The sequence below is a fragment of the Leopardus geoffroyi genome, chromosome A3 (genome assembly GCF_018350155.1).
Source record: "Leopardus geoffroyi isolate Oge1 chromosome A3, O.geoffroyi_Oge1_pat1.0, whole genome shotgun sequence".
NCBI lineage: Eukaryota > Metazoa > Chordata > Mammalia > Carnivora > Felidae > Leopardus > Leopardus geoffroyi.
In genome coordinates, this window is record NC_059336.1 from 420201 (window position 1) to 445043 (window position 24843).

General features: G+C 65.5%; 1 protein-coding gene across 3 annotated transcripts in view; it reads left to right on the forward strand.

Annotated features, from left to right (window-relative positions):
- Nucleotides 1–24001: 24001 nt before the first annotated feature.
- The window catches only part of ZBTB46 (zinc finger and BTB domain containing 46), a 63784-nt gene continuing 62942 nt past the window's right edge, over nt 24002–24843 (forward strand). For 2 of the 3 annotated variants that reach the window (XM_045443908.1, XM_045443906.1), the window contains exon 1: nt 24004–24206. The gene's annotated coding sequence lies outside the window, so the exon portion shown is untranslated. Of the gene's footprint in view, nt 24207–24843 lie in introns of all 3 variants that reach the window. The other variant, XM_045443909.1, reaches the window with a different exon arrangement.

The window sequence follows — 24843 nt, forward strand, 5'->3', positions numbered from 1 at the left end:
AGGTCCTGAGGACCAAGAGGGCGTCTCAGGGCCCCCTGGTGCGCCTGGACAAGGGGCCCCTCTTGCTCTCTCTACTCTGCAACCCCACCTCTTCCTTCGGTCCCAGGTGGCAGCAGCAGGGGCAGCTGGGAGACTGCCCCAGGAAGGAGCCCACAGGGTACCGCACCTGGGGTCAAGGAACGGGCATGGCTGTTGCCCATGCGGGTTGGTGGGCCTGGTCCTGAAATGTCCACCCTGGCCCTTTGGTTAGAAGCGGTGGTGGAAATTTTGGGGGAGAGTGGGGGCATTTACTTCTCCAGGAACCTCATTTGTAACCTCAGATGCTGTTTATCCTGGGGGTGGGGGGCGCGCAGACCCAGAGGCTCCAGGCTCATTTTGTGAGACCTCAGGAGTGACCCTCAACAGCAGAGTAGATGGCCTCGTTGTGTCCTCAGCCTGAATCCAGGCAACCACAGGGGTGCATCGAGAGTGTCCTGGAGGACTGTCCTCAGAGTATGTGAGATAGACCCACATTTGATTTGATTGCCCAGGGAAAAATCGGGCTTGCGGGAAGGAGCCTGTTCTCCTGGGGACAGTGTCTCAGCTTGGTGAGCTCTGAGACTTGTCCTTGGAAGCACAGACTTTGCCTCAGCCAGGCCCCACCTGCCCTTGGCTCCCCCCGCAACTCCAGAAGAGCAGGAAGGCCGGAGGGGGAGGTGGCTGTGGTGGAGGGGAGCAGAGGCTGGCTTCTGAGGGGCAAAGGTCAGTAGGCTGGAGCTCTTGGCCCCTTAGGGCTCTTACACTGTGCCTGGCCTGGCCCCTGACCCCACCAGCCCTGCCCCCCAGCCCCTGGGAGCCCAAGTGCCCCAGAACCACCGGCTCTGTTGAGACAGGAAAGCATGTGACAGGAAGGGAGACCTCCTCCTGCCGTCCCCCCTCCAGAAGAACCTCCCCCTCCCCTCCCCTCTGCTCAGGGAAGGTGGGACTGTGACCCCTAAGGATCAGTTCTCAGTTCTAGGAGGCACCCCCCTCCTCACCCCCAGGGTCTTCGAGGCAGACATCTGAGCACACACCCCACCCCCACGGAGCCTGCCGGGCTCTATGACCTCTGGCCTTCACCCTACAGAGCTTTCCACCCTCCCCCACCGAGGCAGTGCTCCCTCCCGGACAGTTCTGCTCTGCCTCCCTGGAGGCCCTGATTTATGCCGCAGGAGCAGACAGAGCCAACCTTGGAGAAAGAGTGGAGGAAGAGAGAAAAAAAAAACAGTCCCAGAGGCTGCCGGGGCGGGGGCTGGGACACCCTGGCAGAGGGTGTCCAGCCAGTTGTGAGCTGACCACAGCAGCCCAGGGCTCCGGGAGCAGAGCCCGGGCCTTGGGAAAACTGAAGCCACCCTGGCGGGATAGGGAGCTGAGTCTGCACAAAGGCCTCTGCTCAGGAAATGGGGTGCAGGGAAGGTGGGGGGGGCTCAGAGCCTGAGGACAGGAGGGGACGCTTCCTGGCGGATGCGGGGTCAAAGAAGGGGCGGAAATGGCCAAGACAGCTGCTGAACATCTGGAATCACAGAGACTTGCCCAGAGCCCTCAAGGATGGTGGGGTTGATGGGGAGCAGTGCACGCCCACGCCCTCCCCTTCCTGCCTCCCTGCAGGGCCAGTCTCTCAGTCTCCCCCCTCCCCCACTGTACCCCCCACCATCAGGGTAAAGTCTGGGTTGGGGTCAAGAGCCCAGCAGGCTGGTCTGATGGGGCCAAGTTCCCTGGAGCTCAGCCCCCCTGGGTGTTGCACAGCCTGTACCCTTCCTGCAGGTTCCAGCGTGTGGACAGTGCCTCCTGGCATCGTGCAGGCCATGGCCCCGCTCCTGGGATGGTCCCTGGGGCCCCATACCTGAACTTGAAAGGGTCACCGTATGCTTGGGGCCTAGTGTCACTTGTGGCTGGGGGTCCCTCAGAGCAGCGCCTCATCCTCCCCACCAGTGTGACACCCGTCCGGGGGTTGATGGCACCAGCCGTTATGTACGTCCAAAATGTAAAACAGGCTCACTGCAACCTGTGAGACAGGATAGACGAGAGTTAACTGTCCTTTCTCTGCACCTCCCTGCTGCCCAGAGATCCTGGCCCTGGTGTGTCTTGTACCCCTTTCTCCATTTGCGCACAAACACGCACAACGTACGGTCAGGACTAGGGCGGTAAGCGTGTCGTTAGCTTTTACAGAAATGGATGTGATGCGCGCGTTACCCAGCAGCTGGCCTCTGCCACGAGCATCGCCACGTGCCAGTAGCTGGTCAGAGGCGCGCTCCTCCGGGCGGGCGGGCGCCGACGCCCCAGGGGATGTCCCCTCTGCTGGCGGATATGTGGGTTTCCAGGCCTTTTGGTGCTGCAGCCGTGGCCGCCATAGCACCTTGGTCAAAGGATCCTTGCTTCCGGGCGCTTTCCCTGCACCGTGATTCCCGAGGCACCCGCCTGAATGGAAGGGACAGGTGGCCAGGCTGCTCTTCGGAAAGCTTGTGCTAGCCTGTGAGTCTCGTGAGGGAGCTTGTCTCCACAGCAATTCGGGGCAGCTCTGTGCTCTCCGTACTTCTCGGCCCGCGTGTGTAAACTTAACGAATGTTGGCCGATCGGGACCTGCTGACCAGGCCGGCGCCAGAAGCCAGTCTGGACCTCTGGGGTTCCAGTCCGGCGGTTTGGTTTGCTTCTCGCCCTTTGGGGACCCCTCACCTGTGGGACCCAGGTGCCCACAGCTCCCAAAGTGGCCAGACAGAAACTACGGCCCGGATCTCGCACAGCCAGCCCTGGAGATTAAGCGGGATGGGGGTGAATGGAAAAGACGGGGGACCCTCCACCCGAGAGTTGAGTCTCAGGCTTTCGGGCGCCTTTTGCCTCGCCAGTGTGGGGCCCCGAACACCCGCAACGGGGCGGGAAAAGGGCAGAGCCCAGAGGGTCCGAAAGGGTGCCGAGTCGGCGTCTCCTGGTACCAGCCTCTGTGGCGACTGTGCCTCCACCAGGGACCCAGGTCCCTCGAGGGCACCGAGGTTGCCCTTCCTGTCTCCTCCAGGTCGTGGCAGCGTGACGTGTCTCACAAGGCAGCGAGGCGGCGGCGTAAGGTGGGAGGTGTCTCTGAAGGCGCCGTGCGCACAGCGGCCCTTGGAGAGCAGAGGAGTCCGGCCCAGCGCTCTGTCACCCTCCTCCCGCCGCGCCCGAGGCTCCCCTCCGAGGGGCCGCGGTGCGCGTCCTTGCGTCAGCGCACAGCTGTTCCCCGAGTCCCGTCCCGGGTCGCCGGCGGTCACCCCCACGCAGGGAAAAGTGGGCGCGGGGGGGGGGGCTGGGGGCTGGGGCTTCCTCGCGCCCCGGGTGGAGACACAAGCAGAAAGGGTCCGCGAGGTCACTGGCAGCCGAGAGTCATGGTCCCGGGTGAGGAGCCCGGGGAGCCGGAGGGCACTGCCGGGAGGCCCGGTGGGCTGCTTTCCAGGGGCACGGCTCTCCCATTTGCCCCCGTGGGCGGGCCGAAAGCGAGCTTCTGCTGAGGCCCCAGGCCATGAGTGGGACATTTTCATGACCCTAGATCAGAGAAGTCACCCGTTCCCGCCCCCCGCCACGCCCCTACCATCCCCCCTTCCCGCACCCCCTCCCCCTCTCCCGACTCCCCTCCCCCACCCTGCGGCCCCGGCTCTGGTCCCCGGAGACCTTGGCACCCCAGCGGAAGAGGAGTGGAGCTGTCTGGAGGAGGGGTGTGTGAGGGGAGGCCAGCCCAGAGGGGTGCAGGACCCCGCAAGGCCACCACGAGTCCCCCTCTGCCTTGTGGCGCACGGCTGGGGGAGGGGCTGTTCTTGGGCCACACAGCCAGCACCCCCGGAGCTTGCCTGAGCGGATCTAGGTTACAGCCCTCTCGGCTCCTTCTAAGTCTCTTGCGCAGATTAAAAACGGCAACTGTCCCGGAGCTGACCCCAGGGGACCCTGAAAGTTTCCTCTCCCCTCCCACCCCCCTTGCTCAAGGCACTCTCTGTTCTCAGCGTCTGCTGAACTCTGGGCGGTTGCTCTGAGGCTGTCACTCGCCCACCCCTCTTACCCCGCTGTTCCCTGGGGAGCTGGCACGAAGTCAAGCCCACCTCTGTGGTGGGCCGGCCCAGACAGGCAGTCCTGTCTTGCCTCTGTCCCCTCCCCTCCAGGCTGTCCCTGCTTCAGGCAGAAAAGTGGGGAGAGAAGGGACCACACGAAGGGGAGACAGGGAAGCCTGCTGGCCCCTGCCTCACCCAGCCAGGTGCCCCCACCTTGGTTTCTGTGGTTTCTCTAATGGGGTCTGCACTTGAGTGACCCCACCTGGACCCTCACACTCTATACAGACTTGAAGGCATCACGGCCCCAGGCGGCCCCGGTCCCAGGACAGGGCCCACCCAGGAAGGCGGCGGGTGGGAAGGATGAAGAAGCAGAGAAAGCCCCGTTATCCCCCTTTCCTGTCCCCCACCCTCCCCTGGGGAGCAGCCCTAACCACAGGGCTGCCCACCCCAGCTGCTTTGAAGCTGCCGAGGGCAGGACCCAGCCGCCAGGGTTCGTGTGCCGGCCCGCCCCTCCGGCTGCGTGGGAGCCAGGGAGTGACCACAGGGCCGCCAGTGGCCTTTGAAGTGATGAGGCCCGGCCCCAGGAAGTGGGCAGTAGCCCACCCAGGCCCTGGGCCAACCCCGCCCAAGGGCTCAAGCCCCTGCCCACTGGGCTGAGAGCCCTGGCCGGGAGCCCAGGCTGGGAACTCGGGCCCCAGCCGTCTCCAGGAGCTAGGCACCTTGCTTGCCCAGGTGCAAGCCCGCCTCAGGGACTTATTGGGGGGCAAGGAAGGAAGAGGCTGCCTCCCTGGCCTCTGGGGCCCAACCCCAGGCCCAGTTTCACCCAGGCTCCCATGGGGGCGGGGGGGGGGGGGGGGGAGTCAGTGGGGCCAGGAATTGGTCCCTCTCCCTCAGCTAAAAATAGCGGGCCTCAGGCTTTGTGGAAAGCCCCTGGGGCGGGGGAGGAAGGAGCAGGGCTGCTGGGCTGGGCCCTGGGGAGCCAGGCTAGGCAGGAAATGCCCTGGTGCACTACCCCCCACCCCCACGCAAAGGCTCCTGTCAGCAGGCACAGACCCCTGGAAAGTCCCAAGTGGTGCTTTCACACCTACGTGGGGCAGGAATCTTCTGGGTCCCTCAAGCGAGGTCTCACATGCTAGGGTGGGCTCCCCTTACGTGGCTGGGATGTCCCTTCGGGGCCTGGGCTGACCTCCTGCCACGGGCACCAGGAGGCCGGATGAAGGCTGATCTTTCTCCGGGTCAGTCTCCACACCTAGTGATGACCCGAACCACCCCACCTTCTAATCCCTCCCTGTCACCACTCCCCACGAGGACCGCTCATTCCGTAGACATTCCCTGAGGACGTGCTGTGCTGGTCCTGCCAAACAGAGCTGCGCCCTTGGTGCATCCCTGCCCCCAGGGTGCTTGCTGGACACAGATAAAGGTTTAACCGAAAGGAGGGCTTCTCAAGGAGCAAACATCCAGTGGCTGTCAACCCAGAAGGGGGAGAGCAGGACAGGCCAGGAGGTGAGACCAGGAAGACGGGTAGGCATTAGCTCTTGAAGTAGAGTGTTCCGTAAGGGCCTGACCCCGGGAGAGACCCCGGGGCTGAGGGAATTTGGCATCTCAGAGGAGTAAGACAAGACCACTCTGGCCGGGACCTGGCCACGGTGGTGAGGGTGGAATAGGAATGAGGCTAGGGATGGGAGCAGGTATAGGGCAAGGGTTTTGAAAGGAAGCCACTTCTCAGAAGCCACCGAAGGATTCTCAGCAAGAAAGCTCCAGAAATGACCTCACTTTGCATTTCAGAGAGGTCACTGCTTTGCGGAGGAAGAGCTGGGGAAGGGGTGGTGACCATGTTGGAGGGAAGGCAGAGGGGCTGTGAGGGCCAGTGCAGGTGTCTGTAGTTTCTGAGGAGTGGGACCAGGCAGTATCGAATGGCCCCTGGAGGGACACGGTGGGACCAGAAGCGTCGAGTGTCCACCCAGGCCCGGCTTTCCGGTGGCACCTGTCTCCCGGGGCGGGGGTGGGGGGAATGGGGATTGTCCCAGCAGTGAGCATCACCTGAGGTGTTGACGAGGAGACAAAGTGGGTGGGTGGGGTTCTTCCAGATGATGCCAGAAGAGTATAGAAAATGCTAACGCTTCTGGTGTTTTCAAGAGAAAATACAAAATCCAAACTTGATAAGAAGGAAGCCAGACGGAGGGAAGCCTGAGTCTTCAGGAGAAAGGAGGGCTGTTCTTGGAGTGAGGGCCTTTGTGAGATGTCACAGCTGTGTGGCAAGCTGGGGATGTGGCCGCAGAGGGAGGAGGCTAGAACCAGTCGTTTCAGAGTGGGTGTGGGCTTCTTTGACCCCTTGCTCCAAGGTGTGACTCTGGGAGTGGCTGACTCGAGATCTTTGGAGGTGAGGAGGCAGAGGAGGCATTTGAAGAGAGACCCCCACGACCTCTCCCCAGGTGAGTTTAGCAGGTTGGTCCCTGACATCTCTGAAGAGGGACAAAGGAGGTGTTTCCAGTCGTCGCTGGCACAGGGGCCACTTCTTCCCGTCTGTTGCCTCTGGCTCTATCATCGCTTCCTTGACACGGTCACCAAAACCCCCATGGTAGGTGCCACCATCACTCACTCACCAGCACACAGACGTCTGTTAAGAATGTGCTCTTCGCAAGGAGTTGTGCTGGGCCCTGGTCGTGTCAACGACCAACGCAGGTGAGGTCTCCACCCCTTGGGGAGCTCACAGTCTGTGGGGCACCCTGAAAACAAACACATGAACAGATTTAGGAGACGAGAAGTGGAATGACCCAGCAACCCCACTCTTCGGTATTTACCCGAAAGAAATGAAACGTGCTCACACAAAGGGTTGTGCTCACGTGTTCCTAGAGGCACTGTTCATGATGTCCCCAAACCAGAACAACTCAAATGTCCGTCAGCTGGAGAGTGGGTAAGCAAACTATGCTCTGTCTCTACAATGGAAGGAACCGGAGTGAACTGCTGATTCACACAGAATGAATCTCAAAAGCAACATGCTTTTTGAGTGAAAGAAGCCATATGCAGAGGCCCATGTACTGTATGATTTGGCTTTACGTGAAATCCTAGAAAAGACAGAACTATAGTGACAGGAAGCAGATTGCTGGCCGGCTGGGCCAGGGGGTTGAGAATGGATGCTGGGAGGTAGAGGGGACTTTTTCGGGTGACGGGAATGTTCTACATCATGACAGTGGGGGTGGGTACATGACTACTCATTTGTCAAAGCTCGTCAAATTGCACTCTTGAACTTAGTGAATATCAGTGTATGTAAATTATACTTTAATAAAGCTTAATTTAAAAAAAATTTTTTTAACGTTTATTCATTATTGAGAGACGGAGAGACACAGAGCATGAGCCGAGGAGGGGTAGAGAGAGGGGGAGACACAGAATCCGAAGCAGGCTTCAGGTTCTGAGCTGTCAGCACAGAGCCCAACGCGGGGCTTGAACTCACAAACCGAGAGATCGTGACCTGAGCTGAAGTCAGTCCCCCAACCAGCTGAGCCACCCAGGCGCCCCAATAAAGCTTAATTTTTGAAAAGACGTGAAGACTGTGAGTGTCAAGGAAGGCGGTGACAGAGGAGCTGAGGCTGGGAGGTGGTGGGGACTGGTTTTGGAGGTGTCCTTCCTCTGGGCGGGGCACTTGGGAGTGGAAGAGGTGGGTCATGTGCTATCTCGACGCTTAACATCCCACGGGATAATTTTAACTCTTAGGTAAACAGAGGCAAATCTAGATGCAAGCTGTGTGTTGAGATAATTCACTTTTATAGGCCGTTTTTAGATGAGACATCACTTCCCGCTCAGGTAACTAGAATAGCCTGGCCGAAGCTGTGTGGAATGGCCAGCAGGCACTTGTATTGGGGGTTAGGCTGAAGCAGGAGGCTGGTATGGGTGTGGGGGGCGGGAGGGGGTGGTGAGACTCGCCGGGCCTCCCCCAACAGGTGGGGGTGTTCTGGTCTGGGTTCACCACTGGACCATAGGCAAAGCCCAGGGCGTCTCCCAGGAGAGTGGCCTGCCTCATGGTCCTGGCAGCCTGGGTGTGGTAATGGCAGGAAGTCCTCTGATCCACTGCCCTCAAGCCCCTCCAGGGACGCTCATGTCCCAGACCAGCGAGCAACCCGTCAGCCAATCTCAGCCCAGGGTGTCCACTCAAAGACCAGGCTCTGCTGCTGCCCCCAGGGCACGGGGTGTGCGAGAGCAAGGGGTCTCCCCGGCCTTCACCCTGGCTAGACTGTCCCTGGGGTTCCCGTCCCGGCAAGGAAGGGTCAGGGCCAGGCTGAGGCCTCTGCTCTAGGGCCGAGGGCCCCAGGGTTCACCTGGAGGAGCCGGCTCCTGAGTAGGAAGTGGAGGCCAACCTCTAAACGTGGAGGTCCCCACATTGCAGGGGACAGGAACCACCTGGCTCTGCTGGTCTCTCGCATGCTGCCCGCAGCTCCCTGAGGATGGCCCCGAGGGCCGATGCCACCCTGGGTGGGCATGTGGGCTGTTCTGCCTCCTGGCTGGCCGTGGTGGGGCCTGGGCAGGGGGCCGGGGGGTTTCATCGGTACAGGCCCCGCTGGTCTTGGCGTCGCTGTTTGAAGTAACTTGGACTGGCTATCAGGACCCTGGCCAATCTTGGAACTGGTGAGCCCCGGGACCCAGTGACCTTTTCCCCCTGTGGCCTTGACTGGGGCTGGGAACCTCCGGCCTGGCGTCCTGTGTCCTGCCAAGAGGATGTCCTGTCCTCAGGCCAACTCCCCGCCCTCCCCCATCCCTCTGGGGCCTCTATCGGTGGAGGTGGGGGTGTGGGTGGAAGGGAGTTGGAAGTCAGCCGGCCGCCCCCCCGCCGTGGGGTCCTGAGCCCCGTCTCCCCCAGCTCCCTCCTCCCCCTGGACTGGGTCACAGGGACAGAGGCCCTCAGCCCGGCACCTGGGGTTTTCCCAGGACCTGACTGCGGTTCCCCCAGCAGGACAGGGGTGGGGGTAGCTGCTCTACGAAACAAAGGCTGGGAGAGGAGAGAGGAAGTAGGGAACAGGGAAAAGGAAGGGGAAGGGGCTGAGCACACTCGAGGCCACCTCTCCAGGCGCTGCCTCCCCCATCCCTCTCTCCGGTTTCCTGCCCTGAGCCTGTGCTCGCGCGCTGGGGAGGAAGTGAGGGAAGAAGGGCACGAACCAGCTCAGTGCCAACCACCGCCACAGCCTGCCTCTCCATGGGGGAGAGTGAGGCCGCGAGTGGGGAGTCTCGGGTGGAAAGGTGTAAGAGGCTCCGGGAGCTCAGCCCCAGGGGGCTGCAGGACGATGGGGGCCGGTACTTGGGGAGCAGGGGAAAGAGCAGGCTGAGCACCCCCACCTGCAGGCACCTCCTGGGCCCGGATCTTACGGATGTGACCCCAGGGTCCTCCCTGCACCCCCAGCTGGTGGCCTCTGGGCACCTGCGCTTCCACCCACTCACGCGTGTCCAACCTAGTGCGCGGGTGCGAATACGCGCGTGCGTACATCTATAGGTGCGTGTATGCGCGCGCGTATGTGCGCGTCGGTGCGTGCGCTGGTGCGTGGGTGCGCGTGCTCACGTGCGCGCGCATGCGCTTGTACGTGAATGCGCATGTGCGTGCGCTCGTGCGTGGGTGCGCGCGCACGTGCTGGTGGTGGGTGTTCGAGGGCGTGCACGTACGTGCCTGTGTCTCCAGGTTGGTTAGGTTCGTGTGGAGTCGAGTGGATGTATGTCTACGTGGACCTGCGTGTGTGCCCTGAGTCTGTGTGCATCTGATATGTTTCCGAGCAGGTCCCCGGGCCTTGCATGTGTGTACACGTATGCACTCATGTGTTTTGAGTCTGCATCCTGGGCATGTGTCCGACTGTATGCGTGTCTGTGTGGCCTCCGTGGACATCTTGTTTGCGGGGTGGAATGCTGTTTCCCCTCTAAGGTTGAGAAGGACCCGTCCTCCGCAGAAAGCCTGGCCCCGGGGAGGAGCGGGGGGCAGGAAGGCAGCTGTTAGGCTCTCTCTCTCTCTGCTGCCTTCCCCCCCCCCCGCCCCCCCACTGCCCTGACCGGGGGCTCCGTCCACCTTCAGCACAAGCAGCTCAGCTGAGTTAAAAATAGCCCCAGGGCCTCTGGAAGCGGAAGGGGTAGAGGCACCCGCGGCAGCAGGAGGGAGGAGGCCTGGAGGCACCCCTGGCCCAGCAGGCCGCGGGCGGGTGGAGGCCCTACCAGCATTCCAAGGCCAGCTGGTCAGGCTCCAGCAGGGTGGGCCCCACATCCGCCTGGCCCCACCTGTAAGGCTGCAGGACCCCCACCCTGTGTGGTTACTCTGGGCCCTGTTCTTGTGAAAGAGCCTGGCCTGAGCCCAGCTCTGAGCCTCAGTCCCCAGGGGGGAGGAAGCGGCCCCCCGCCCCCCCAGTGATGCCCCAGGGGCCGCCCTCACCTGCCTTCTCAGCTCCCTCCTTGGAGGGTCCCTGGAGCCTTCCGGGCCCTGGTGGGATGCGGGACAGGGCGGAGGGTCCCAGGGAACGCTTTCTCAGGGAGGGGTCAGTGGAGAGATTTGGGGGTTGTTTTGTATAACTTTTTATTGAAATACCACATGCATACAGAAAAGTGCACATACTTTAAGTGTGTGGCTGAATAAATTTTCCTAAACGGACTGCATCTTGTCGCCAGCGCCCAAGTCAAGAAAACAGGACATTGCAGCCCCAGGGGGGCCTCCTGGGCCCACACCCCAAAGGTCATCCTACGTGACCCTGTTGGCAGCACTGGTCCCCACCAGTGTCACGGGAACCCCTCCGCTCCACTCTCGATGACACCGGTGTGGTGTCCACAGAGGGGCCTGGAGTCGACGGTGGCTCCACTGTGAGACGGGCCCTATTTTATTTGCCTCCTCTACTGCTGAGGGACATCTGGGTTTTTCCACTTGGGGGGATTACAAATAGGGTGGCTTTGAACATTCTGGTACGTGGTTTTTGGTGAGCCTGATGAACAGGTCCCACCGGACCCCCCAGGAGTGGGATTGTAGTTTAAACCCGGCACGAATCCCTCTGAGGATCGGATGGGTGTGCTATGGACACTCTCCCAGAAACGCTAGCGTTTGCTTAGGATTTCCGGGAGTCCTGTTCCCCGCCCCACCCCTGGGTTCCGGAAACTCGAACCCCGGCTTCTCCAGCCTCAGCGTCAGTTTGTCCTTAGCCAGCCTAGGTCTTGGGCTAGGGCCCCCCAGGAGGGATGGGCAGCCCCCGTGCGCCCTCCAGCAGCCAGGCACGCCCAGAGGAGGCGCTCCATCCTGGAGGCCCACCCTTCCTTCCTCAGGAAAACCTGTGGTCTGATAAGGCCTCCGGGCTCTGGTTCTCAAAACCACCCCGGCACTCGGACCCCCCAGGGGAGGAGGGACCAGAGCCCCAGGCAGCCTGTGGCAGCTGGGGTGGGGACCCGGTTCTGGGCACTCCACAACCACTCCTGCACGACAGGTCCTCCCCTCACGGCGGCCAGGTCGGCGGGCTGTGTGGCAGAGGTGGCTGGCCAGGTAGGGCGGGGCAGCTCCTCTCAGCCGCCCTGCCCCCCCCTCCCCCCCCCCCCCCCCCCCCCCGCCTCCCGGGGCAGGGTGGTCCTTCATTCAAGGCTTTGGCCAAGCTCTCACCCCCCACTGCAGCCCCTCAGCCCGGGCTTTTCCTCCGACCCTACCCGAACCTACCCGAGGGTGGGCAGGGGGCCCAGAGGAGGAATGCTTGCGCCCAGTTCTCCCTCACTGCCCGGCAGTGGCCCAGGCAACCCCCTTTCCTCCAACGCGGCCTCTTCCCAGGGTCTGTGAGCCCGGGGCTTCCGCTGGCATCGCAGGACCACTCCAGGCCAAATCCCAGCGGGAAAGGGGTGCCCACACGGCATGCTAGGCTCACGACCGCGGCAGTCGGCCTCAGAGCCCAGGGTCAGCTGCCCCCACCTGTGCCCTTCCTCGCACCCACCTGGCTCTGGTGTTTGCTAAGCTCCTGTGCAACGAGCCGTCAAGCAAGACAGCGCCTCCTGGGGCCCCCGTCCGGTCTTGCTCAGCCCACTCAGCCCTACCCGGTCGGTTCTTGAGGCGTAGACTGATGCTCAGAGGAGTAAGTCACTTACCCCGAATCACACAGCTGTGGTGACCCCGAACCTGGCCCGGCTGGCCCCAGAGCCCTCGGGCTCTAGGACATCGAGCTCGTGGGGCACAGACAGAAAGTGCAGCCAGTAGGCCAGGGGCAGGGCCTCGAGTGGGTGGGGTGTTCCGCCTGAGGGAGAGGGAAGGGCTGTCTTACCTCACCAGAGTGGGGAGCGGGTCCTCAGGGATGGCTGGGAACCGCGAGGTGGGACCTCAGGGATGGCGGGAAGGAGCGGGCCCGGCTGAGGGCAGAGTGGGTGCCGTAGCCCTGCGGCAGGCCACAAGTAAGTGGTTGGTGCACGTGCAGGCTGGGCAGTTGGCCTGTGGAGCCGGCGGGGGGCAGCTCAGGCAGCAACCTCTCGTCCAAAGCAGGGCGTGTGGGCACGGGACCCCCGGGGTCGTGAGACCAGCTGCAGGTACAGCTGGGTGGCGGGTGGCGAGGGAGGGGGGCCGAGTCTGTGCGAGCAGGCTGGCCGGCAGGGGTGAAGGATGCCTGAGCCACAGAGGTGGGGAGAGGAGGGGGTATTCCGTTTCAAGCGTTCCCTTCTCCTTTCAGGCCGGGCTGAGCTGGAGGGGACGCGGGAGGCTGGCCTGTGTGGCACTTCTGCAGGAGGGGGCCTCACCAGTGGGGGTTGGCGCCATCCTGCAGTGTCCACCGGGGGCTGGTCCCACCCGAGCGGGACCGGAGGTCACCTTGCCACATCTCGGTGGGAACCCTGGGGCCCAGGGAACAGATCCCGGTGTCCCCGCGCTCCCCCTCGGCTCTCTGTCCTCCGGGCAAGGCTCGCGGGAGTCACCCAGGGCCCGGGCATCCTGAGGAAGGGGCTCTGCCCTGGTGCCTGCCCAGGTGACACCCGAGACCCCCCGCGAGCAAGAGGGAGGAGTGCGCTGAGGTCACCCCACCGCCACATGACCTCTCCTGACCCCAGCCGTGCAGGGGTGGGGGCTGTGTGCCCCGGTGGCTGCCAGGAAGGGATTTCCCCTTTATCACAGGAACCGAGCCAGCTCCGCTCCCTTGGGGGGCTCCCCTCCCCCACGTGGAACCTGCAGCCCCTGGGCCAGCGGCAACCGGGTGGCTCCCCCATCCATGCCCCCTCTGGCTTCCTGCCCCCCCCCCCTGCTGCCAAGTGGAGGGGGATCTTCTCCACCTCCATCCAGGCGACGTCAGCTCCGCATCCTAAAAATCTCTCTGAGTCATTATTAGATCAAGTCCGTCTCCAGTTCAAAAGTCTCCAATGGCACCCTGTGGCTTGTGGAAAAACCTAGAAGCCCCAGCCTGGGGTGGTTGGAGCCCCGCTCATCCTGCCGGGCCCCGGGCAGGCCTTTGATGGCTTCTCCCCCTCAGGGACACCCTCTGGACACGGCTCACTGAAGATCACCTGCCGCCCGCCTCTGTCCACCCCCACGGCCGTGCGCGCCCACCCCGCACCCACAGACACGTCTTGCCCTCATTCCTGAGGCTCGGGCGGGACCGTCTCCGGCTCCGTGTCCAGAACTGGGCCCGGCGCACACGCGTGGGTTTGTTCCGCCGGGAGAGAGGAAAGCGCCAAAGCACACAGAGCCCACACTCACACTCGCGCACGCTCCGCACAAACGGCTGCTTCTGAACGAGCACACGCAGATCCCCCCCCCCCCCCGACCAGGCACACGCAGGCACTGTTCACGGACGCACGCCTGGACGCACGTGGACACACGCGGGAAGACACACACGTGTGCAAAGACGAAGGCTCTGGCAATTGTCCACAAGAAATAGCACTGGATGCTCAGGGGTGACCCGGCCAATGTCGCCGGGACCACCGCACCTGGGGGCGACACACGTACAGACTGGCTTGGCGCCCGTGGCACCGAGACGGCCAAGACTTTTGCAGGCAGGACGGCGGAGAAGAGGGCCGTGGTGTGGACAAGAGCCGAAGGGGGTGACGGAGGTGACCCAAGCGTCTGGCTGCACGCGGCGTACGCTGCGTGGTGTTCTCTCGAGCAAAGACTCGGCACCGGGCCGGGGGGCACCGCGGGGACGCGGCCCGGCGAGTCGAGGTCCTCGGCACAGCGGCGGGGCAAGTGCTTTGTGAGAGTCCGCGGTTCCCGAGGCGCAGGCGCACGCTTCTCGGTCTGCGGGGGAGGGAGAGCAGAGCCAGGAGTGTCCCCGAGTCCCCGCACTGAGGCCGAGCATCTGGGCCGCGACAGCACCGGGCCCACTGTGCGGGCGTCTGGTCCCGGGGCCCGAAGGAGGAGGTTTCGTTCGATTGATTGGCGGCTTTTGAAGCTTTTGCTTTTTAAAAACAAGCCTTCTAGGGGCGCCTCGGGGGCTCAGTGGGTTGAGCGTCCCACTTCCGCGTAGGTCGTGATCTCACGGTTCGTGGGTTCGAGCCCCGTGTCTGGCTCCGTGCTGACGGCTCGGAGCCTGGAGCCTGCCTCGGATTCTGGGTCTTCCTCTCTCTCTGCCCCTCCCCCGCTCATGCTCTGTCTCTCTCTCTCTCTCTCAAAAACAAATATTTGAAAAATAAAAACAATTTTTTTTATTTTGGAATAGTTTTAGATGTACAGAAATCTTGCAAAATAGTGAAGGGCAGAGAGCTCCTGGACAGCCTCCCGCCCCTCCCACCTCCCGCCCCTCACACATCCCGCCCCTCACACCTCACGGCGCCTCAACCTCCCGCCCCTCACACCTCAAGGTGCCTCACACCTCCCGCCCCTCACACCTCGTGGCGCCTCACACCTCTCACACTTCACACCTCGTGGCGCCTCACACCTCCCACCCTGTGGCGCCTCACACCTCCCACCCCTCACACCTCAAGGTGCCTCACACCTCATGGTGCCTCACACCTCGTGGCACCTCACACCTCCTGGTACCTCACACCTCCCGTCCCTCACACCTCGTGGCACCTCAACCTCCCACCCCTCACACCTCGTGGCGCCTCACACCTCCCGCACCTCACACCTCATGGTGCCTCACACCTCGTGGTGCCTCACACCTCGTGGTGCCTCACACCTTGTGGCACCTCACACCTCCCACCCCTCACACCTCAGGGTGCCTCACACCTCGTGGCGCCTCACAGCTGCTGGTACCTCACACCTCCTGCCCCTCACACATCCCGTCCCTCACACCTCATGGCGTCTCACACCACCTGCCCCTCATGCCTTGTGGCGCCTCACACCTCGCAGCACCTCAACCTCCTGCCCCTCACACCTCTGGGTGCATCACACCTCATGGCGCCTCACATCTCCTGCCCCTCACACCTCGTGGTGACTCACATCTCGTGGCACCTCACACTTCCCTCCCCCCACACCTTGTGGCGCTCACACCTCGCGGTGCCTCAACCTCCTGCCCCTCACACCTCCTGCCCCTTACACCTCGTGGCCCCTCACACCTCCCACCCTCATACCTCAGGGTGCCTCACACCTATGGCACCTCACAACCCCCGCCCCTCACACCTCCCGCCCCTCACACCCATGGCACCTTGCAACTCATGGCTCCTCACACCACCCATCCCTCACACCTTGTGGAAACTCGCACCTCCAGCCCCTCACACCTCGCGGCGCCTCACCCCTCCCGCCCCTCACATCTCGCGGCACCTCACCCCTCCCGCCCCTCACACCTCGCGGCGCCTCACACCTCCCGCCCCTCACACTTCCCACCCTCACACCTCGCGGCGCCTCACACCTCGCGGCGCCTCACCCCTCCCGCCCCTCACACCTTGTGGCGCCTCACACCTCCCGCCCCTCACACTTCCCACCCTCACACCTCGCGGCACCTCACACCTCGCAGCGCCTCACACCTCCCGCCCCTCACACCTCGCGGCGCCTCACCCCTCCCGCCCCTCACATCTCGCGGCGCCTCACCCCTCCCGCCCCTCACACCTCGCGGCGCCTCACACCTCCCGCCCCTCACATCTTGCGGCGCCTCACCCCTCCCGCCCCTCACACCTTGTGGCGCCTCACACCTCCCGCCCCTCACACTTCCCACCCTCACACCTCGCGGCGCCTCACCCCTCCCGCCCCTCACACCTCGCGGCGCCTCACCCCTCCCGCCCCTCACACCTTGTGGCGCCTCACACCTCCCGCCCCTCACACTTCCCACCCTCACACCTCGCGGCGCCTCACACCTCGCAGCGCCTCACACCTCCCGCCCCTCACACCTCGCGGCGCCTCACCCCTCCCGCCCCTCACACCTTGTGGCGCCTCACACCTCCCGCCCCTCACACTTCCCACCCTCACACCTCGCGGCACCTCACACCTCGCAGCGCCTCACACCTCCCGCCCCTCACACCTCGCGGCGCCTCACCCCTCCCGCCCCTCACATCTCGCGGCGCCTCACCCCTCCCGCCCCTCACACCTCGCGGCGCCTCACACCTCCCGCCCCTCACATCTTGCGGCGCCTCACCCCTCCCGCCCCTCACACCTTGTGGCGCCTCACACCTCCCGCCCCTCACACTTCCCACCCTCACACCTCGCGGCGCCTCACCCCTCCCGCCCCTCACACCTCGCGGCGCCTCACCCCTCCCGCCCCTCACACCTTGTGGCGCCTCACACCTCCCGCCCCTCACACTTCCCACCCTCACACCTCGCGGCGCCTCACACCTCGCAGCGCCTCACACCTCCCGCCCCTCACACCTCGCGGCGCCTCACCCCTCCCGCCCCTCACATCTCGCGGCGCCTCACCCCTCCCGCCCCTCACACCTCGCGGCACCTCACACCTCCCGCCCCTCACATCTTGCGGCGCCTCACCCCTCCCGCCCCTCACACCTTGTGGCGCCTCACACCTCCCGCCCCTCACACTTCCCACCCTCACACCTCGCGGCGCCTCACCCCTCCCGCCCCTCACACCTCGCGGCGCCTCACCCCTCCCGCCCCTCACACCTTGTGGCGCCTCACACCTCCCGCCCCTCACACTTCCCACCCTCACACCTCGCGGCGCCTCACACCTCCCGCCCTTCACACTTCCCACCCTCACACCTCGCGGTGCCTCACCCCTCCCGCCCCTCACATCTCGCGGCGCCTCACCCCTCCCGCCCCTCACATCTCGCGGCGCCTCACCCCTCCCGCCCCCACGCCTCGTGGCATGCTGGTCAACACCAGGAGCCACATTGGTGCCTTTCTCTCAACTGCGGTCCAAACTCTCCCCAGGGTTTACCGTTTTCCCCGTGTGTGTCCTCCGTCCCAAGACCCCACCCGGGATACCGCACACGAAGAGTCGTCACGTCTCCCCACGCTGGGCCGTGACGCCGCCTCACGCCGCCCCTGGTCCGCGTGGCCCGGACGGGCCTGAGGAGCACCGGCCGGGTGTTTTGTGGAACGCCCTCGAATCTGGGCTCGTCCGAGGCATCCCCTCATGATTACCCCACGTCATGAGTTCTGGGGAGGAATACGACAGAGGCGAGCGCCCTTCTCGCCACGCCGCGCCCGGGGTGCCTGACGTCCCACGACACCCCCGACCGTGTTCGCCCGTCGCCTGGCGAAGGCCCTGCCTGCCAGGGCTCTCCACAGTAAAGTGTCCCTTTCTCCACCCTCTCGTTCAGAAGGGGTTCTCCGGGCCCAGTCTACACTCACGGCGTGCGTGTGGGTGCGCCCACCTCCCGGAGGGGGAGCCCACACGACCGCTCGGGGTCCAGAAAGATCCGTCTCCCACACGTAGCTCTTCATGGCCAGGGTCCCGGCTTCCCGCTCCGTGTGCTGGCCCGGCACTGGGTTGACTCGCCGCCTGGTCGGACCTGGCTCTGGCGGTCTTCCTTGTCACCCCCACGTCCCTCTGTTGCTTCCTGAGCGCTCGTGTCTGGCAAGACCTGCTCCGCGCACGCGCAGCCTGCGGTTCCCACCCCAGCCCGGGCTTCAGCCATTTCTCCCAGATGCCCTCTTCCCAGGTCCCCACTGTCACCAGACACGCTCTCACCGATCTCTCTCTCTCTCTCTCAGAAGTTTTCCTTCCTTTGTTTTGGGGGGGGGGGGGTGGAGAGAGAGAATCCGAAGCAGGCTGCACGCTGTCGGCACCGAGCCCGACGTGGGGCTCAGACTCACGAACGATGAGGTCGCGGCCTGCGCCGAGGTCGAGAGTTAACCGACCGAGCCGCCCAGGCGCCCCGCTCTTGCCGACCTCTTGGCTGAGCCTTATCACCTGGCTTCCTCCCACAGCCAAGGGCTTCTGTCTCGCTCTCCAGACAGAACACCGCCGGCGTGCGGGAGGCTCCGTGCGCTCCACGAACGTTGCCCGACAAGTGAACGAGGGCCGGGGGCGTTGAGGCCGGGGGCTGCCACTGCTCAGGGCTGGGGCCTCTCCACGGCCAGCACGCCGACTCCAGAAGACACTCCTCCAGCGGGAGCGGAGAGGCACGTACTTGTCCCCGGAGGGTAGAGCCCTTCGTCCGGCAGGCCTCGGGGCGGGGGGGACCCTCGGCCGCCTCTGTTTCCTCCTCCTCCCGGCTGCTGGCCCAGGAGGGCCAGGGGACCCTGGGCGGAGACTCCCTCGTCGCCGCCACGGGGCACAGAGTAGACGCTCAGGAAGGGGGCCCCCGTCTCCTCCTTTCCGGCCAGGCTGCGGCTGACATGGCTCCCCAGTGCCTCCCCCACCGTGTCCTGGCCCCGCAGCTCCCGGACGGGACACTGGGGAGGGCCAGGTGTCCCTTTCACCTGCCGTGCCTATCTGCAGCCATCGCCAGCCTTTGCAACGTGAGCCTCGGTGGCGGTGGCCCTAGGGAGCAGCTGCGTTCCTCCGGTGGAGACTGAGGCGCCTGGCCCCCTTGCCCTGCTCCAGAGCCGACTGGCCGGTTCCCCGAGGCTGGGTTTCCAGAGCCCGCCTGAGATGGAATTTCAGCCCCGCGCCCGCGCCCGCAGCGGGTAGCGCTGCGTCCTGGCTCAGCCGGGCAGGGACCAGTTCACGGACGCAGCTTGCCGTGGCCCCCGGGGAGCAAGGGCTGTGGAAACCCCATGTGGGGTGGGGCTGCCACCCCGGGGACCCCAGGGTGAATAGGGGACAGGAGGTAAAAGGAAGAGGAGGGACAGAAAGACGAAGGACTGGACCCGCAGAGGTGGCCGGGGGTCACGCGATAAAGGGACCTGGGCTGGTGTAGGGCGCTGGGGTGGTAACACGGGAGGGAGCCCAGTGCCACCCCTCTGAGCTCAGGCTGGCTTCGGACAGCTGAGACCCAAGAACTGGGCCCACCTGGGTCTGTGGAAGGCTGGCGGCCCCCAGAGACAGGCCTGGGGGGAGAGGGAGGCAAAATGCCCTCTGACCGTTGCCAGGCCAGGGCAAAGTCGGTGGTCAGGCCGAGCCGTCCCCGACCCCCTGAGGACAGGCCCCAGCACTCCCCACAGTCCCCTGGGGCTGCCCAGGCCACGCCCCAGCTGCCGTCCCACCCCTGTGCTGGCCTGGCCGTGCAGCTGGCACTAGACGGTAGCTGTGCTCTGTCTCCCCCACCCCCGCCCAGACTTCTGTTCCATTCTCTTCCCGCCCTTTCCCCTCTGCCTGCCAGGCCCTTGGCCCCCAGACGCGTCTCCAGCTTTCTGCCTCTGTTCTCTGACACCAGCTCCTCCCGGGGAACACAGCAGGTGTGGGCCAGCCTCCGTCCCCGAGGGCAGGTCTGGGAGCACAGCCCCTGTGCTGGGGCCTGAGGGTGCCGGTGGGAGCGGCGGCTCAGGAAGGAAGGGTGCTGGCGGTTGTCAGCGGCACTTCGGAGGGCCGGCTGGGGGTGAGCGCTTGGAACGGAGACGGGGCGGCAGTTGGCGGTGGCAGCTGGACGGGCAGTTGGGGCTTGGCAGGGGCGCCGGCCCGGAGGACAGCTGGGGTGGGGCAGCCGCGGGGTTGGCAGGTAGCCCCCCGGCCCCGAGCGACTCTGGAGGGTGGTCTCGGGGAGGCCCAGCGGGAGAGCAGGGCCAGCTGGCCACAGACGTGGGCGGGGCGGTGCCGTGCTGCAGCCTGGAGCCGCCTCGCCTCGGCCCGGTCCACCCGGGGTGACGTGCAGGGGCGGGTCCTGCGGGGCAGCCCCAGCATCCTCAGGCCCGCCCTGCCCTCGGCCCCTCTGCCTCCCGGTCGGGTCCTGCTTCCAGCAGGGGCTGGGAGAGGGCAGGGGCAGGTTCCGGGCAGCTCCCCGGGAGGGGGGCAGGACTCCCAGGGCTGTTGCCATGGGGACGGCAGAGCAACACCACCGGTTGGAGAATAAACAGACAAGTTCTCCGACTGAAGTCAGCTCAGAAAACCCAGCTGGGGGAGCACGGGGGTGGGGACGCTGCCTGGGGGAAGGTGGTGTGGCGGGGAGGGCCTGGCAAGGGGGGAACACGGGGGCTCCGGAAGGAAGGTGCGGGGGATGCCCGCTGCTCCTCCTGTCTTTCCCACAGCTCCCCCTGGGCTATGCCGCACGGGAGCAAGCCCGGGGGAGGCAGGGCCCTGCTCCCGTGGTGGCATCAGTGCCCCTGGCATGAGGCTGGACCCCGGCCAGCTGCTCTGCCCTCCCGAAGCCACACCGTGGGGGTGGGGGACAGGGCGGGGGCTGGCCGAACACCTGGTGCAGGGGGCAGCGCCAGGACCTCATGGGGACCCTGCCGAGTCTGTCCTTCAAAGGTCCGAGGGCGGAGGCAGCATGTTTTGGGGGGACTGCCGTCAGCAAGCACATCTGTGGGCCCGACTGCCTTCTAGCGCTTTGGCCCTCAAGCCCCCTACCCTGGCCTGCCGCTGCTCATTCTTTCCAGGCCCCCAGACTGTCACAAGCCTTGACACGTCTCTTGGGCAGGCTGCTGACAAGCTCACACATGTGGCTAGGGGTGAATTTCCAGAATGACCAGCTTGCAATGACCAGGGAGTGCGGAGCCTCAACCTTCCGCTTCTTTCTTTCTTTCTTTCTTTCTTTCTTTCTTTCTTTCTTTCTTTCTTTCTTTCTTTCTTTTCAAGTTTGTTTGTTTGTTTACTGAAGGTGGGGGCAGAGAGAGAGAGGGAGACAGAATCCCAAGCAGGCTCTGAGCGAGCTGTCACCACAGAGCCCGATGCGGGGCTGGAACCCACAAACCGTGAGATCGTGATCTGAGCAGAAACTGAGTTGGATGATTAACTGACTGAGCCGCCCAGGTGGCCCTCGACCAGCCATTTCTTAACCTGTCTCGTCTACCAGCTTAGCCAGGGCAGGGACCACATTCAGCTCACCAGTGTTCTCAGGCACTGTATCCCCTGCACCCTCTCAGACACCCGTCTGTGAGACACTGACCCCGAAGTGCTGCTGAGGTCATACCCTTGGTCCTCACCTGTTCTCAGAGCTGCTTCCACGGTGAAGCTGCCCTCAGAAAGGCCATCTGTTCGCGGACAGTGAGGCCAGCTGATTGTCAGGTAGCAGGTACTGCCTAGAGTCAGTGCCACGCCTCAGCAGTGAGGGGCAGGGTACGTCATCTGCACGGATGTCCGGGGGAGCCAAGGAAGAGAGGAGGCTTTGCAACCCAGCCTGGCATCTGCCCACTGTGAATCCAATCCTGGCAGCAGCTTAGCCAACACGGGGCACTGATGAATGTGGGGTTCCTGGGGCCATGCAGCTAGTATCTCCCCATCGAAGCAGATGCACCGATGTGGCTCCAAGGAGTCCAGCTACATGATCCCCTTTTTCTCCTGGCTCTGCTGAGAGGCCACAGCTGTTGCTGTTGGCTGTTTGTTTCTTTGTGTGTGTGTAAATATAAAGGGGCTATTAGTTCACAGAACAATAACCATCTGGAGGTAGTCAGGCTTCAGGTATGGCTTGATCAAGCATCGCTGGGACTGTTCTCACTTCTGCCTTTTTGGTGTTATCGGCTTCCTCTTCAGGCTGCTTGCCCTTCTGTTAGTTCTTGGAGCAGAAAAGATGGGACTTTCAGTCCCATCGCTGGAATGCAGGAGACAGGTAACCTTGAGGCAGGGTAGGGGAGTGGCGGAGAGAGAGGGGCTTATTCCAGAACTCAGCAAGCCTTTCTGTCGGGAGCAGAAGCCCCGGGCTGTGATGGGCTCTGGTCCTGGTGAGACAAGGGCTCAGTTCTTGCGGGCAGGCCTGCTGAGCAATGACTGAGCCCCACTGTGTGCTCTGACTGAGGTGGGCTTTGCAGCTCTCGTTCCCGCACCCACAGCGGATGTGACAACTCCGCGAGGCTGTTCTCTTTGCGGAGCGTCTTAGGGGACTGAGACATCTCGGGAGAGACTGGGCTCTCCGAGAGGAGGGCAGGCACCAGGGGTCTGGTCCTAATCCATTTGGCCCCCTTTCCACCGTGGGCTACACGGGTGCTCTAGGCAGGCAGGTGGGGAGACTCCTGCCGAGAGCGCCCCCTGTCCTCCCAAAGGGAGGAGGCAGGTGACCCGCTGGACTCTCCCGGAGGCCTAGAGGCACCCGCTTCTTCCCAGGGCCACTGTGTCCAACCCTCACTTCCTGGCTGAGGAAACTGGGGCCTGCTGTTCCAGACCAGGAGGATGTGACTGCGAGGGTCCTCCACGGAAAGGCTTGGGAGGGGGCTCGCGGGCCGGCAGCGCCAGAGCAGGCAGCGGGCAGGGAGTGCGGTGAGGGTGTCTGCACAGCCATTTCCAGGCGCCGGCTAGAAGTGAGGGAGTGTCCGGGCCTTTCATCGCTGGCTGCCAGACCGCGGCTCGCCCTTGTGCACTCAAGGAGAATTTCCCCCGCCGCCTGCCCTCCCGCTGCAGCCCAGTGAATGCCTCCTTACACATCCTGAGAAAGCATCCATAATGGCCCGCCGCCTCCCACCTCCCGAGGAATTCCGCGGCGCTCGGCCCCGGCCCCGCAGGGAGGCAGGGCGCAGACGGCCCGCGGAGCCTCGCCATTGGATGGCCGGGTCGTGCTCCACTCCTCTGCGCGGCTGGCTAGCCACAGGCTCACCTCCCTTCCCACCGCCGCGCCCGCGGGAGGAAGCGAGGTGGCCTTTGCCCCCGCACAGGCCAGCCAGGAATGTGGGGCCACGCTTCCCATTCAGCCCGCCCGAGGGCTCGGCTCGACGACAGCGGGGGCGAGAAGGGAGGCGCAGGGCCCATCCCGGGCAGCACGACTCCAGGTCGTGGAAGGGGGTGAGGGGGCCGGCGCCCCAGGCGGCTTGTTTCCCGCTCCTTCGCCCCTTCCCCGGGGGCCGCACCCGCGCGGGACGCACGACGCGGCGGGAAGGACCCCGCGCGCCCAGCCGCCGGCGCTCCTAAGTTGGCCGAACCCAAGCCCCCGGGGGCGGGGGCCGTCGCGTGGCCCGCGCCCCGAGGTGCCCCTCTCCCCGGGAGCGCCGAGGTCCCCCGACGGCGCGAGCGCGCGGCCACAGGCCCTCTCCAGCCGCGCGCCCCAGGGCCGCCGCGACAGCGCTTTCTCTCCGCACCGCGCGAGGTCCGCACCGCCTCCTGAGCAGGCGGGGAAGTCGCGAAGTTTGCGAGACGCGCGCGGCGGGACTGCGCATCGGGTCGTGGGGACAGCCTGTGGCCCGGGGACCCGCGCGCCCCCGAGGAAGGGGCGCGTGGGCCGCGCCGGGGAGGAAGGGGCGGGGGGGGGGTTGCCCTAGTCCCCGAGCCCCATCTCCCGCCGCGGTGTTCGGCCCGCCGCTCGGCACCCCGCGGGCACCCGCACCGGCGCTCCGAGACCCCCACGCCGCGCCGCCCCCGCCCCCCGCCAACCCAGGGGAGGGGGCTTCCCACAATGCCCAGCGAGCTCCAGCCCGCACTTCCGCTGTCCGGCCGCCCACGGGGCGGGCGGGGGGGGCCCGGAGGAGCCGACCCCCGCCGCGGCCCCCTCCCGCCCCGCGGCGCCGAGCCCGGGGCCCAGCGAGGGGCGGGGCCGGCGGCCGGGCCGGCGGGGGCGGGGCCCGGGGCGGTGGCCGCGGCCCGGGCGCCGCTCGGGCCAATCAGCAGCGGCCGGGCGCGCGCCGGGGGGCGGGGTCAGGGTCCGCAGGCGGGGCGCGCGCGCGGGCGGCGGGGGCCGCGGGGTTGGAGCGGGCGCGGGGGCGCGCGCCGGCCTGACGGACGGACGGACGGACAGACGGACGGAGCAGCCGAGGCGAGCGCGCAGCTCGGACCCGCCCGGACGCAGCGCTCGCCTGGCGGCGGCGGCGATCACCGGCGCCGGTCCGGCGGCCGCGGCGCCCGCCCTCGCCCGCGCCCCATGGGGTCACAGGTAAGCGGCGCCGGCTCATTGTCCGCGCGGCCGGGCCGGCGCATCGCGGCCGGGCCCGGCCAGGGCCGCTCCGAGGCCGGGCAGCTCCGAGCCGGGGCGCGCCCCCGCCGCCTGCTGCCCCGCGCCCCACTGCGCCCCGCCCCGCGGGGGCGCCCTCCTGGCGGCGATCGGCGCGCCCCGGCTGCGGCTTCGGGGGCGGCGGCGGCGACCCAGCCCGGCCCCCGCCGATCCTGAAGCTCGGGCGGCTCGGGGCGGGGCGGGCGGGGGCGGTGCGGGGTCCCCGCGGGGCTGCGCGCGGAGGCGGCGGCGGTGGCGGCGGCAGCGGCGGCGGCGGCGGCGGCGGGGCTGCCCGGCGCCCCTCGCCCTCCGCGCCTCCTGCCGCTGCCGCCGCGATCCCTCCCCCGTCACCTCCAAAAGGGGAATTTTCCAGCTGGTAATTTCTGCTGCGTCAACGCCCGGCCCCAGGAGGCAGCCCAGGGGCGTCCTGGCGCCCCCCGCCCGCGCCGTCCCGCGCGCCCCCCGCCCGCGCCGCCGAGCCGCACCCGGACCCGCCCGCGCCGAGTTTGCCAAGAGTCGGAACTGCGGGAGGTGGGCGCAGGCGGGTCCCCGCGCCCCACCAGGCCTTTGGGGTCATTGT